Source organism: Mastomys coucha, unplaced genomic scaffold, assembly GCF_008632895.1.
Source record: "Mastomys coucha isolate ucsf_1 unplaced genomic scaffold, UCSF_Mcou_1 pScaffold3, whole genome shotgun sequence".
Taxonomy (NCBI): domain Eukaryota; kingdom Metazoa; phylum Chordata; class Mammalia; order Rodentia; family Muridae; genus Mastomys; species Mastomys coucha.
Window position 1 is genome coordinate 11,014,141 of NW_022196909.1, and position 10,890 is coordinate 11,025,030.

The following is a 10,890-nucleotide window of genomic DNA, read 5'->3' on the forward strand; positions in this document are numbered from 1 at the left end:
GGCAGGAGGCTGACTTTCCTTGAAGTTTTCGCCTCAAATACCGCCATCACGCAGGTGTCCGTGGCAAAGAGCGTGTACTGCTTTTGTAGAGGAATTGGGTTCAGTTCTCAGTGCCCAAGGCTCACAACTACCTGTAACTCCAGGAGATCTAACGTCCTCTTCTGGTCTCTTAAAATTGCACATGGGGCTGCTCTCTCTCTCTCTTTCTCTCTGTCTCTCTGTCTCTCTGTCTCTGTCTCTGTCTCTGTCTCTCTCTCTCTCTCTCTCTCTCTGTGTGTCTCTCCTCTCTCCTTCTCTCACACACACCACCCAAACACACACAAATTCTCTCTCACACACACACCCCACACAAACATACACAAACATGCTCTCTCAACACACACAGACACAGACAGACAGACAGACAGACACACACACACACTCATACTCTCTCACACACATACCCTACACTACACTATACTACAGATAATTTTAAAAAATAAAAACAACAAAAACATTATAAAAGTTGACTTAAAGACATCAGACCTGAGGAGAAAGAAGGTGGGGTTCTTCCACACTTACCGGAGGAAATGCCAGGCTACCTTGCTAGGGGCGAAGTAAGACCAGTTCAACAAAACTCTTCCGAAAGACAGAAGAAGGCACGTTTTCCATTGAATTACCCTGGTACCAGAGTGGAAGCCAGCAAAGCCCTTGCATCCCTTTGCCTCCAGTTGCCTTGGGTCTAGCTTTGTTCATTTCTTTTGGCTCCTGTATTCCGGTTTTTTTTTTTTTTTTTTTTTTTTTTTTTTTTTTTTATGTTTCCTCTGATTTGGGTTCGAGAGGATCCTCAGATCTGCACATTTACAATTTCATTTAAGTTGCAAAGGTTTTAAACATGACTTGTTAAAAAAAAAAAATCCCTCTTTCTAATGGCTCTGATGTCTTGAGAATGCCCTGCAGCCTGTTTTGTTCCTGCGTTCCCAACCCCCACACTTTTTTTTGTAGTTTTTACTGTTGTCTCTTCACAGTCACCGATTTCTCCCCACTTCACCTCCATCCGCTGTATTTAATCTTGGTTAGTTTTATCTGAATTTTTAATTTCAGATACTAGATTTTTTTAAAAAAAAATCTTTAACTTTCTTTTTATACCTCATTCTTTTCTTTTTTGTTTTGTTTTGTTTCCTCCTGTTTGGTATGACCACATTTTACTCTTTCTTTGTAAATACACTTGAAGGGGCTGGAGAGATGACTCAGTGGTTAAGAGCACTGACTGCTCTTCCAGAGGTCCTGAGTTCAATTTCCAGCACCCACAGGGTGGCTCACAACCATCTTTAACGGGATCCGATGCCCTCTTGGGTGTCTGAAGACAGCAACAGTGTACTCATATACATAGAATAAATAAATAAATATTTAAAAACAAATAAATACACTTGATGTATTTTGGCATCCCCCGTCTGCAGATTCCATCACCTCTGCCATCCTGGCCCATTTCTGTGCGTTCACCTTTCCTGCTTCCCTGCACAGAGGCCAGGAAGCATCTGTTGGGAAGATCTGTGTGCTAGTCTGGACTGTCTATACACTACTTTACATAGAAAAGGAAACCTTTCTTTCCTTTTTAAACATTGTTTCTCTGTGCAGGACAGTCCTGGATCTGGCTGTCCTGGAACTCACTGTGTAGACCAGGCTAGCCTCCAACTTAGAGATATGCCTACCTGTGCCTCCCAAGTGCTGGGGTTAAAGGCAGACATCACTGCGCCAAGCTCGAAGAGGGTACTTTCCCAATGTAATTAAGTTTACTATTGACTTGGCCTTAAAGGGGATGATTATACCAATTACATGGGCCAAGGAATGTCTAGTGTAATTACATGAGTCTCTAGAAGCAAAGATGTCAGGGGCCGGAGAGATGGCTCAGCAGTTAAGGGCATTTGCTGTTCTTAGAGAGGGCCTGGGTTAAGTTCGCAGCATCCGCATGGAGGTTCACAACCACCCATAACGCTAATTCAAGGGAATCGAACACCCTCTTCTGGACTCTGAGGATACCTGGGTACATGTACTGCACAGAAACTCACAGAGGTACACACACATATACAAGAATCAGGTAAGTAAGTCCTCTTTAAGTGCAAATGTTGTTGAGGGAGGTCAGGAGATTTTTGACGTATGATAGTGCATGTATTATATGTGTTTTGTGTATTATAGGATGAATCACTGCTTTTGAGGTTGGGTAGGATACTATGACAGGAATGAGGACAATCTCAAGGAGCTGTAGATAGCCCTAGCTGGCAGGAACCAAGGAAACGAGGGCCTTGGGGCTAGAGAATTAAGAACCGCGGTTGTGCCAGGCAGTGTTGGCACACACCTTTAGTCCCAGCACTCGGGAGGCAGAGGCAGGTAGATCTCTGTAAGTTAGAGGCTAGCCTGCTCTACCGAGCTTCAGGACAGCCAGGGCTACATAAAGAAACCGTGTCTCAAACAAAACAAATAACAACAAAAACCTCCAAACAAACAAACACACAAACAAAGAACTGGAGTTGAGCTTAGAAGACAACCCAACAATGTGGCTGAGAACCCGGCAAACGGATGTCCGGGCTTCAGCTGTTTGAATCTAGAAGCAGAACCCAGCAGAGCAAGGCAGTGCCCAGAAATCTTTCTGAAAGAGAAGTCAGCACTTTTCGAAGCTTCTAGCTTCATGGCAATTTCCTAAGCCAGTAATCAAACCCTGATATGCCTGGCGCTTTTTATTTCAATGCCAGCCATTGTAAACCATTCCCTTTTGGATGCTGGGCCTGTACACATTCCTCAGCTTGAGCCTGTTGTTGTGTGGGCCATTTCACGATTCTTTCAAGCCCTGGTCCAGAGCACCCTAAGTCCGCCCCACCACCAAAGGTGACAGCCTTCTAGAGACGACATGACAAGGTTTTCTGTCCTGGCGGAGGTTGACAGGAGCCATCCCCAGCCCTGTAGAGCTCTGGTGCTTACTGCTTATTCTTTTTCTGATCCCACAAGGCTTTGGTTTATAGTTATTAGCCGAAGTCCTAGGAGGACCCTTCCCAGGCCCCTGGTCCTCTTGTTCACATATGGATATACACATGTCCCCACATATGCCAGCCACCTCCTCTCTCCGCTCTGCCATCTGTGGCATCAACTCAGAGAAGGAGCCTCGTGGAGTATCTTCAATATTGAAACACAGGTCCAAAGCCAGGCTTTCTCTGGGTCTAACCCAGACCCTGATGATTTAGAAAGCTTGCTCATATTCACTGAGGAGTGAGACTCATTACCCTGGAAATTTATAAAAATGACTGGGGATGGGGAGATGGTCAGTCAGTAAAGTGCTTGCCCAGAGGGTGCGAGTTCAGGCCTCCAGTGCTTATGTACAAAGACAGACATGGTGCATGCCAGTAGTGTGTGTGTGTGTGTGTGTGTGTGTGTGTGTAGGGGGGTGTTTACTGGAGATAAGAAAATCCCTGGGGGAAAAATAATAATAATAAAGAAAGAAGATCCCTGGGGCTCTCCAGCAATTGGTAAGCTCCAGATTCAGTGAGAGATTCTTTCTTAAAAGAAAGATGGCAGGGGCTGGACAGATGGCTCAGTGGTTAGAAGCTGCTCTTCCAGAGAATCTAGACTCAATTTCCAGCACCCACATGGCTGCTCACAACTGTCTGTAACTTCAAGATCTGACACTGTCATACAGACATACATGCCGGCAAAACACGAATGTGCAGATAAATAGACAGACAGACAGACAGACAGACAGACAGACAGACAGGTATTTAAAAAAAAAAACAAGGTGGAGAGAGGAGATGACACCAAGCCTTCCACCCAAGTGCACATGTGTACACACACACATGCACACACACACATACACATACACACACACATACACACACACATACACACACACATACACACACACACACATACACACTGCTTATTCTCAGAGGGAACCCATTACTTGCTAGGCACATAAATGTGCCAGCCTTCTCTGTTTATCAGCTGCGAAGACCATGAGGCTTGGAGGATGGCACCTGCCCCAAGAAAGGCTCACAAGGCTCTGTGCATTGTCACAGTCCCGTGTCCCCCTTGATCCTGGAATGGGTCCTGGGTTGCCCTGACCCGGCTGACTCCTGGTCCAAGCAACAGTGGCAGCAGTTGGCCTCAGTTCCTCATGGCAGGCTCAGGGCCTTCTTGTTCTAGTCCCCCCTTTTGTTTCTGTTGCTGCTGGCTTTTGGGGCTCCCACTCTCACCCTAAAGGGGACCCTTCTCCCCTGCTGGGTGACGCAGCTAGAGCTACCAGAAGTAGTAGCAGCGTGTCAAGTGAGGTGGCTTCCCTGGGTCCCCCAGCCCCACCCGGAAGGCTAGGCTCACACTGGAGTGAGTAGTCTCAAGAGAAACAGAATTGGTGGATCCATAGATACGCTTTGTCAGACGTATTTTTAGTGTATGTCTGCACTGGCACATGGATGTACAGGTGTTCGTGTGTGTGTGTGTGTGTGTGTGTGTGTGTGTGTGTGTGTGCGCAGGCACTGGCCAGAGGTCAATCTCGGGAGCCCTCCTGAGACAGAGTCTCTCACTAGGACCCAGGGATCCTCATTTTCAGGCTAGGATGGCTGGCCAGTGAGAAATCCTCCCATCTCCATCTCAACAGCTCTTGGATTACAAGGAGGACCACCATTAAGAGGTGGTTTTGTTTGTTTGTTTGTTTATTGTGCATTGGGGATCAAATCCAGGCCCCCATACTTGAGCGTATCTCCCCTGGGACCCAACCTGCCTCCAGCCCCCTGCTAGTGCAAGCTCAGCCAGGAGATGACTGTGAAGGGCCCAGCTCAGGGCTCTCAGCAAGTTACAGCAGAACTGAGGGACCCACAGGCTGGGGCTGCTGCTCTGGACAGGGGAAGGTTGCTCCATCCTGGCTCACCCTCCCTTCCGGGGACTGTGATTGAGGCGTGTGGTTCCCTTGGAAACAGTGCTCCTTGCCTCCTGGGGTCAGAATCACTTAATCTGTAGTTATAGCAATTTCGATGCTAGTGGGTGGAGAGACCCCAGATATCCTGCACATCCCCACACCACCCGCCACACTCCTCCTCCTTCTCTTCTCCCTCTTCCTCCTCCTCCTCATCATCATTATTTTCTGAAGCATGCAGATCATCCCTCCTCATTCTCACACTCAGCTTCCCAGTATGTGCACAGCATTCAAGAGCACACATGTGCATACACACACACACACACACACACACACACACACACACACACACACGAGTGTGTGTGTGCACGCACGCTTTCTCCCAAGCTCAAACAGCTGCTAATGACTCTGTTTTCTAGCCCCCAACTGAAAAGGGACAATCACGTCCCCACCAATTACCTCCTCTCGGTGCCCGAGGTTTCCGGAGAACCAGAGCCAGCACACCCTCACTTTTCAAAGGCTACGTTACAATCAGATTAGGAGTGGGAAGGAGGAAACTGGCCAAGCAATCCATTTTCTTCGCTCTCCTCTGTTCAAGAGACTTCGATGTGTACAGGGGAAAAAAAAATCAAGGGTGTGCTGGAGCGTGACTCTGGACAGCATTGTCATCTGTCAGCATCCCATGCCGTTCCTGAACTAGAAACCCTCTGAAGGGCTGCTGTCTGACTGTGTCACAGTCCCACTGTGACTCCCTCACACCCTGGGGTCTAGTGGTTTGGTGCTGAATAAAAGGGTGCAGGGTCTCGAGAAGGCAGAGGTGAGCACTCACTCAGAGCAGAGATGGCCAGAGCCCCCACCTCCGGCTACGCTCCAGTTCTGACCACAGAAACAGCTGGCGTAGAGGAGGAAAAGGAGAGGCTGTTGAGTGTCATGGGGGGGGGGTTAGGAGGACCCAAGCACTGGGTGGGAGATGATGCTGCCCACCCCAGGAAGCAGACGTTGAAGTAGATCCACAGTTTGAGGTCATGCCAAGAATTTAAGGGAAACTACTTCCCCCAAAACAGTTAAGTCACAGAGGCCGCAGAGGAGCTCGTGGCCACACTTGGAGCCCAGGGTCTCTTGAAAGCCTAACGGGGCAGAGATTGGGAGGGGCAGAGAAAGGGGGAGCGATGAGAGCATGAGAGTGGGGACAGAGATGGAAATGGCTCTTTGGGACATCAAAAAGGTAGATTGGTGCATCGGTGCCCTGCCCTCAGATTCTCCTGCCTGCGCCTTTCAAGCAGTGTCTTGGAGTGCCTTTCCTATCAACCCCTAAGCCATCAGGAGGCCACTCCATTCTCTTGTGTAGGGCAGGGAAGGAATGCATGTGTGTGTGTGGGGGGGGTGAGTGTACCCTTGTGTGCTCACAGGTTTTGACACAAGGCCAGAGGACATCCTCAGTCGCCATTCTTTAGGCCACTATCCTCCTTTCTGAAATAGGGTCGCTCACTGGCCTGGAACTCACCAAGCAGGCTAGACTGGCTGGCCAGTGGGGCCCAGGGATGTGCTTGTCTCCATCCCCCCTGGAGTGGGGTTAGAAACACAGGCCACCTTGTCTGGCTCTTTTCAGAGGAGTTCTGGGGAATTAGACTAAAGTCCTCCTGCTTGCAAGGCAAGCATTTTACGGACAGAGTTATCCCCTACCAGCCTCTACTTTGTTCTTCCTAATGGCTGCATAGTTTCATCTCTTAGATAGGGGGCCAAGCCAACCAATAACAAAGCCTTAATCTGTCTCTATGCAAGGAATATCCCAGGACATATGTTTTTGAGTTACGTGGTCAAATCCCTAAAGGCAAATGCATACATTTCAACTTTTGATGTATGTTATTAAATATCCTCTCAAATATATTGTAGCAATTTCCGCATTTAACAGCCACGTAGGCAAGCTTGTTCCATATCTTTGTCAGCATTGGCTTTCATCGCTTTAATTTTTCCTAATCGCGTGATCTACTGATTTAATCTCATTATTGCTTTGCATTAATCATGAGAGAAGGAGCGTATTTCCTACGCTCATTGGCCTCTTGCATTTCCTGTCTCTAAAAACCACCCATTCGTTCCCGTGACTCATGTCTCCTGGTTTGGATGTCTTCTTCTTACGGGTTTGCAGAACCTATTTGTATAAATAGACAAAAGTGAATCTCCCGGCATGTTTGTGGCAGAGACTTTTGTAACTGGCTGCTTCACTTGGAAGAGATATTTTTCTAATAGACGCATTTAAAATTGTATATGGAGCCAAGAACTTTTTTTTTTTATGTTTTCTGGACAGCTAGCTAGTTTAGATGAGTTTGTCTTCTCCTAACATAAATGAATTATCTTGGAAGCTTCTGAGAGAACTTGCAGACACAGTTGCAGAGACTTAGACAGAAACGTCTGAGGATGTTAATACAAGGTCCCATTTTCCTAAGGAAAAAAAAAGATGTATTGTAGCAACGCCACATTCAATTTACACTAGTGCCAAGCAGCACGGTAGAAGTGATCACATGTCACACACTAGAGCTGTGGCCAAGTCATGAGAAGCCTGCTCTGTCCTGCTCCCATGGTGCGAGGCTGACAGGTCCTAGGGCTTCCCAGTCTTATAATGAGGGGTTGGGATCCATTTCTGGCAATGTGGGTCCTATGGCTGCCAGGGCGAAGACTCTCTTCTAGGGCACACTTAGAAACCTGTGGACTATTCATGTGCATCTGGAGCCTGTTAACTTTCTCATCACGTTTTCCCCCGTGTCAGTTTACCCAGAGATCCTAGAAGCAACCAGCCAGCACCGTCATCTTCCCTAGTTTTCTGCCAAGTTGTCAAAAGTTTCATGAATGGAGTCATTAAATTCCTTGCTCCTCACGGTGACGAGGCCTTTGCATATTTCCAGTCCTGGGCTCTCAGTGTTCACCTTGCTATCTGGGAGTCTTGGGCAACTGTAGGTATGAGCAAACGGGAAGTCCTGTACAGAATGCTTTTTAACACAGTCTGGCACTTTAAAAATTCATCCTTAATAATTCTCGAATCTTGCATGACACTACAGTCTGTATTAGTCAGTGTTTTCTGAAGGAAGAGAACTGATAGAATGCATATACATATACATCATATACATCATATCATATACATATACATGAGGCTTACTAGGCCTGCAGGCTAGTCTAATACATGGCTGCCTCACAATGGAAGACTGAGGTCTGGCAGCTAGCTGTTCAGTCCATGAGGGTGGATGTCTCAAGTCCTAGCAGATACTCTGGGACTTCTGCTGTGCACAGGTCCCTGGCTGGCTAAGTGACTGTATCGAAAAGAGATCTAATAATAAGTCCGTACCAACCTGGCTGGTCTCTGGAGACACCCGGGCTTTCTCTGAACTTGACCACGTCTTGTTCAATTCTTTATATCAGCGCACAGATGGCCACTTAACAGCTTACGTGCAGGACACGAGGCTGCTGGGAACGCTGATACCGTGGCAGGTTGGAACTGAGATAGGAGAAAACACAGACAGCTTGAGGCAGGGTACGGAGGGGAGATGCGAGAGCTATGCTTTGCTGAGAGAAAGAGTGTGAGTCAGGGGAGCTGGGGGGGGAGATGCAAGCTAAGAGCGGGAGTTTATACGGGGGGGGGGGGGAAAAGACATGCCAATTCGAGATGTGTCTGGCTGCCAAGAAAAGTCTCAGGTCCCAGAGAGACCGTGTTCTGCACCGTGCTTGTCGGAAGATATGGTTTCAAAAGGAAGATGTGTACTTGGAGAAGCCCCCCCCTGTGGGGGAGGGGCAGCAAAGATGCTGGACCCTAGCTGTGGCAGGGTGAGCCCTGAGGACAGAAAGAAGACAAGTGACTTTGTCTCCAGCTGACTAGGTGAGACCTTGCTGGCATAGTTATAAAGTAAGCTGAGGCTCACAAAAGTGTTTTTAACCGAAGGGGTTTCCCGTGGGTGGGAGAGTCTAGGGAGGCGCCCTACTGCCGGGTCACCTCCATTGTTAGGTGAGCTCTAGCGTAGCTTTGGAATGTGTGGTTCTGAGAGTCATGTCCAAGGTTAGGAAGATCTTCCAAGGCCTCCAGGAAGATGATCCTGGTCCAGTGCCCAGGGTCCTGCTCCTTCCTGCGTTCCTTGAATGGGTTAAGACTGGGGAAGTTCCCAGAGGGCATCGGTTTCAACTGCCTTCCTGGTACAGTCTTGGAAATGGGGTCCAGGGTGGGGAGGGGAAGGGGAGAGGGGCAGAGGCAAATCCAAGGTCACATAGCGGATGGTAGGAGATGTTCGGACTCTCATCCCACAGCTGCTGTTTCGCACCTCAACGCACCCAGCATCTCCCTGTACATATGGGGTCAGCCCACAGGAAGTGACATCATTTGAGGAAACCCCTGGTCCCACCAATCAGATTCCTCATCATGAGCAGAGAGAAGCCTGAGAACTTTGCCATGCCCGCTGGAACCTGTCCCAGACCAGGCACAGGAACTTCTAGAGGTCCTTGCCCTCCAATGGCGCCCCCTCATCTCTATTAGGTCCCTGATGCCCTGAATGACCAAATGCAACTTCAAAGTTAGCCATACCATGCGTGTCCAACTGTGGCTGGCCTGTCACCTGCCACCAGTGATAGCTATGAACACATCCCAACATAAAATTGCCAACTTAAATATTATGAAAATAAATTTAACTCTAGTGCACTGTTCTCGTATGTTTGAACTATTCTGGAGATAGCATCCTATCTTTATTTATTTTTTATTTTATATTACTTTAGACTTACTTATTTTGTATATGTGAGTACACTGTGGTTGTCTTCAGACACATCAGAAGAGGGCACTGGATCCCATTCCAGATGGTTGTGAGCCATCATGTGGGAATTGAACTCTGGGCCTCTGGAAGAGCAGTCAGTGCTCCTTAACCACTGAGCTATCTCTCCAGCTCCACATCTTTAATTTTTTTTAATGGTTTATTTATTTATTTATTTATTTATTTTCTGGGCATTGCTGTAGTATCTCTGTGAGGGTGTTTGGTCCCCTGGAACTGGAGTTGCAGGCAATTGTTGCCTCCCATATGGTTGCTCGGAACTGAACCATGGTTCTCTGGAAAAGCAGTCAGTGCTCAAGCACTGAGCCATCTCTCCAGCTCCCAACATCACATTGTGATTTCAAAAACTTGCACATGCCTGACACTTTCTTGGATGGTTTGTTGCCCCCTCCTACAGGACTTATAAGTCCTGTCCCCCTGTATTAGTCAGGGTTCTCTGAAGTCCCAGAACTTATGGAATGTCTCTATAAATCAAGGGAGATTATTGGAAAGACTGACAAACTGCAGTCCAACTAACGCAACAATGGGCAGCTGAAAATGCCCAAGAATCCAAGAATCTAGTAGTTGCTCAGTCCCTTGAGGCTAGATGTTTCGGCTGGTCTCTGTATAAGCTGGAATTCGGAAGGAGGTTCCAACAGATGTGCTGGCAAGTACGTGCAAGCAGGCAGAGAAAGAAGCCTGCCTTCTTCCGTGGTCCTTATGTAGGCCTCCAGCAGAAGGTGTGGCCCAGGTTAAAGGTGTGTACCGCCACGCCTAGACCTAAACTCTTCTTTACTTGGAACTTGCTCCATCCCAGGCTGGCTTTAAACTCAGAGATCTGCTTGCCTGGGATTAAAGGAGTATATACTACCATGCCTGGGCCTAAGCTTTTCATGGCCGCTATGCCTCAAGAGCTGAATCACAGGTGTGTCCCCCCCGCCCCCCCCCCGTTTCTGGATTATAGTTCATTCCAGATGTAGTCAAATTGACAACCAGGAATAGCCTTCACACCCCATTCTCCCCATCTGTGTTCTCAAGAACCTTTGACCTCCTGACCCCATCCTTGGGGTCCTGGAAGCACCCCAAGGCCTGTTTCTAGTGTAGTCATAGAGGTCTCAGTACCTGGAGCTGTGATCTATCCTCAAACCCTGAGCAGCTAGAGGGGAAAGCCCTGTGTCAGGGAGGCCTGGAGGGGGAGCGGAGCTGGAGGGGGAGCAGGGCTGGAGGGGGAGTGGG

General features: G+C 48.1%; 2 long non-coding RNA genes across 4 annotated transcripts in view; one reads left to right on the forward strand and one right to left on the reverse strand.

The window, feature by feature from the left end:
* The window catches only part of LOC116074868, a 16,009-nt gene extending 6,788 nt beyond the window's left edge, over window positions 1-9,221 (reverse strand). For 2 of the 3 annotated variants that reach the window (XR_004112320.1, XR_004112318.1), the window contains exons 1-2: window positions 9,178-9,221; window positions 8,218-8,363 (exon numbers count right to left, since the gene is read on the reverse strand). This is a non-coding gene — a long non-coding RNA (uncharacterized LOC116074868). Of the gene's footprint in view, window positions 1-8,213; window positions 8,364-9,177 lie in introns of all 3 variants that reach the window. The other variant, XR_004112319.1, reaches the window with a different exon arrangement.
* On the forward strand, window positions 8,906-9,551 carry LOC116074869. Its single transcript, XR_004112321.1, has 2 exons — window positions 8,906-9,052; window positions 9,164-9,551. It is a non-coding gene; the product is annotated as an uncharacterized LOC116074869 (long non-coding RNA).
* The last annotated feature ends 1,339 nt before the right edge of the window (window positions 9,552-10,890 follow it).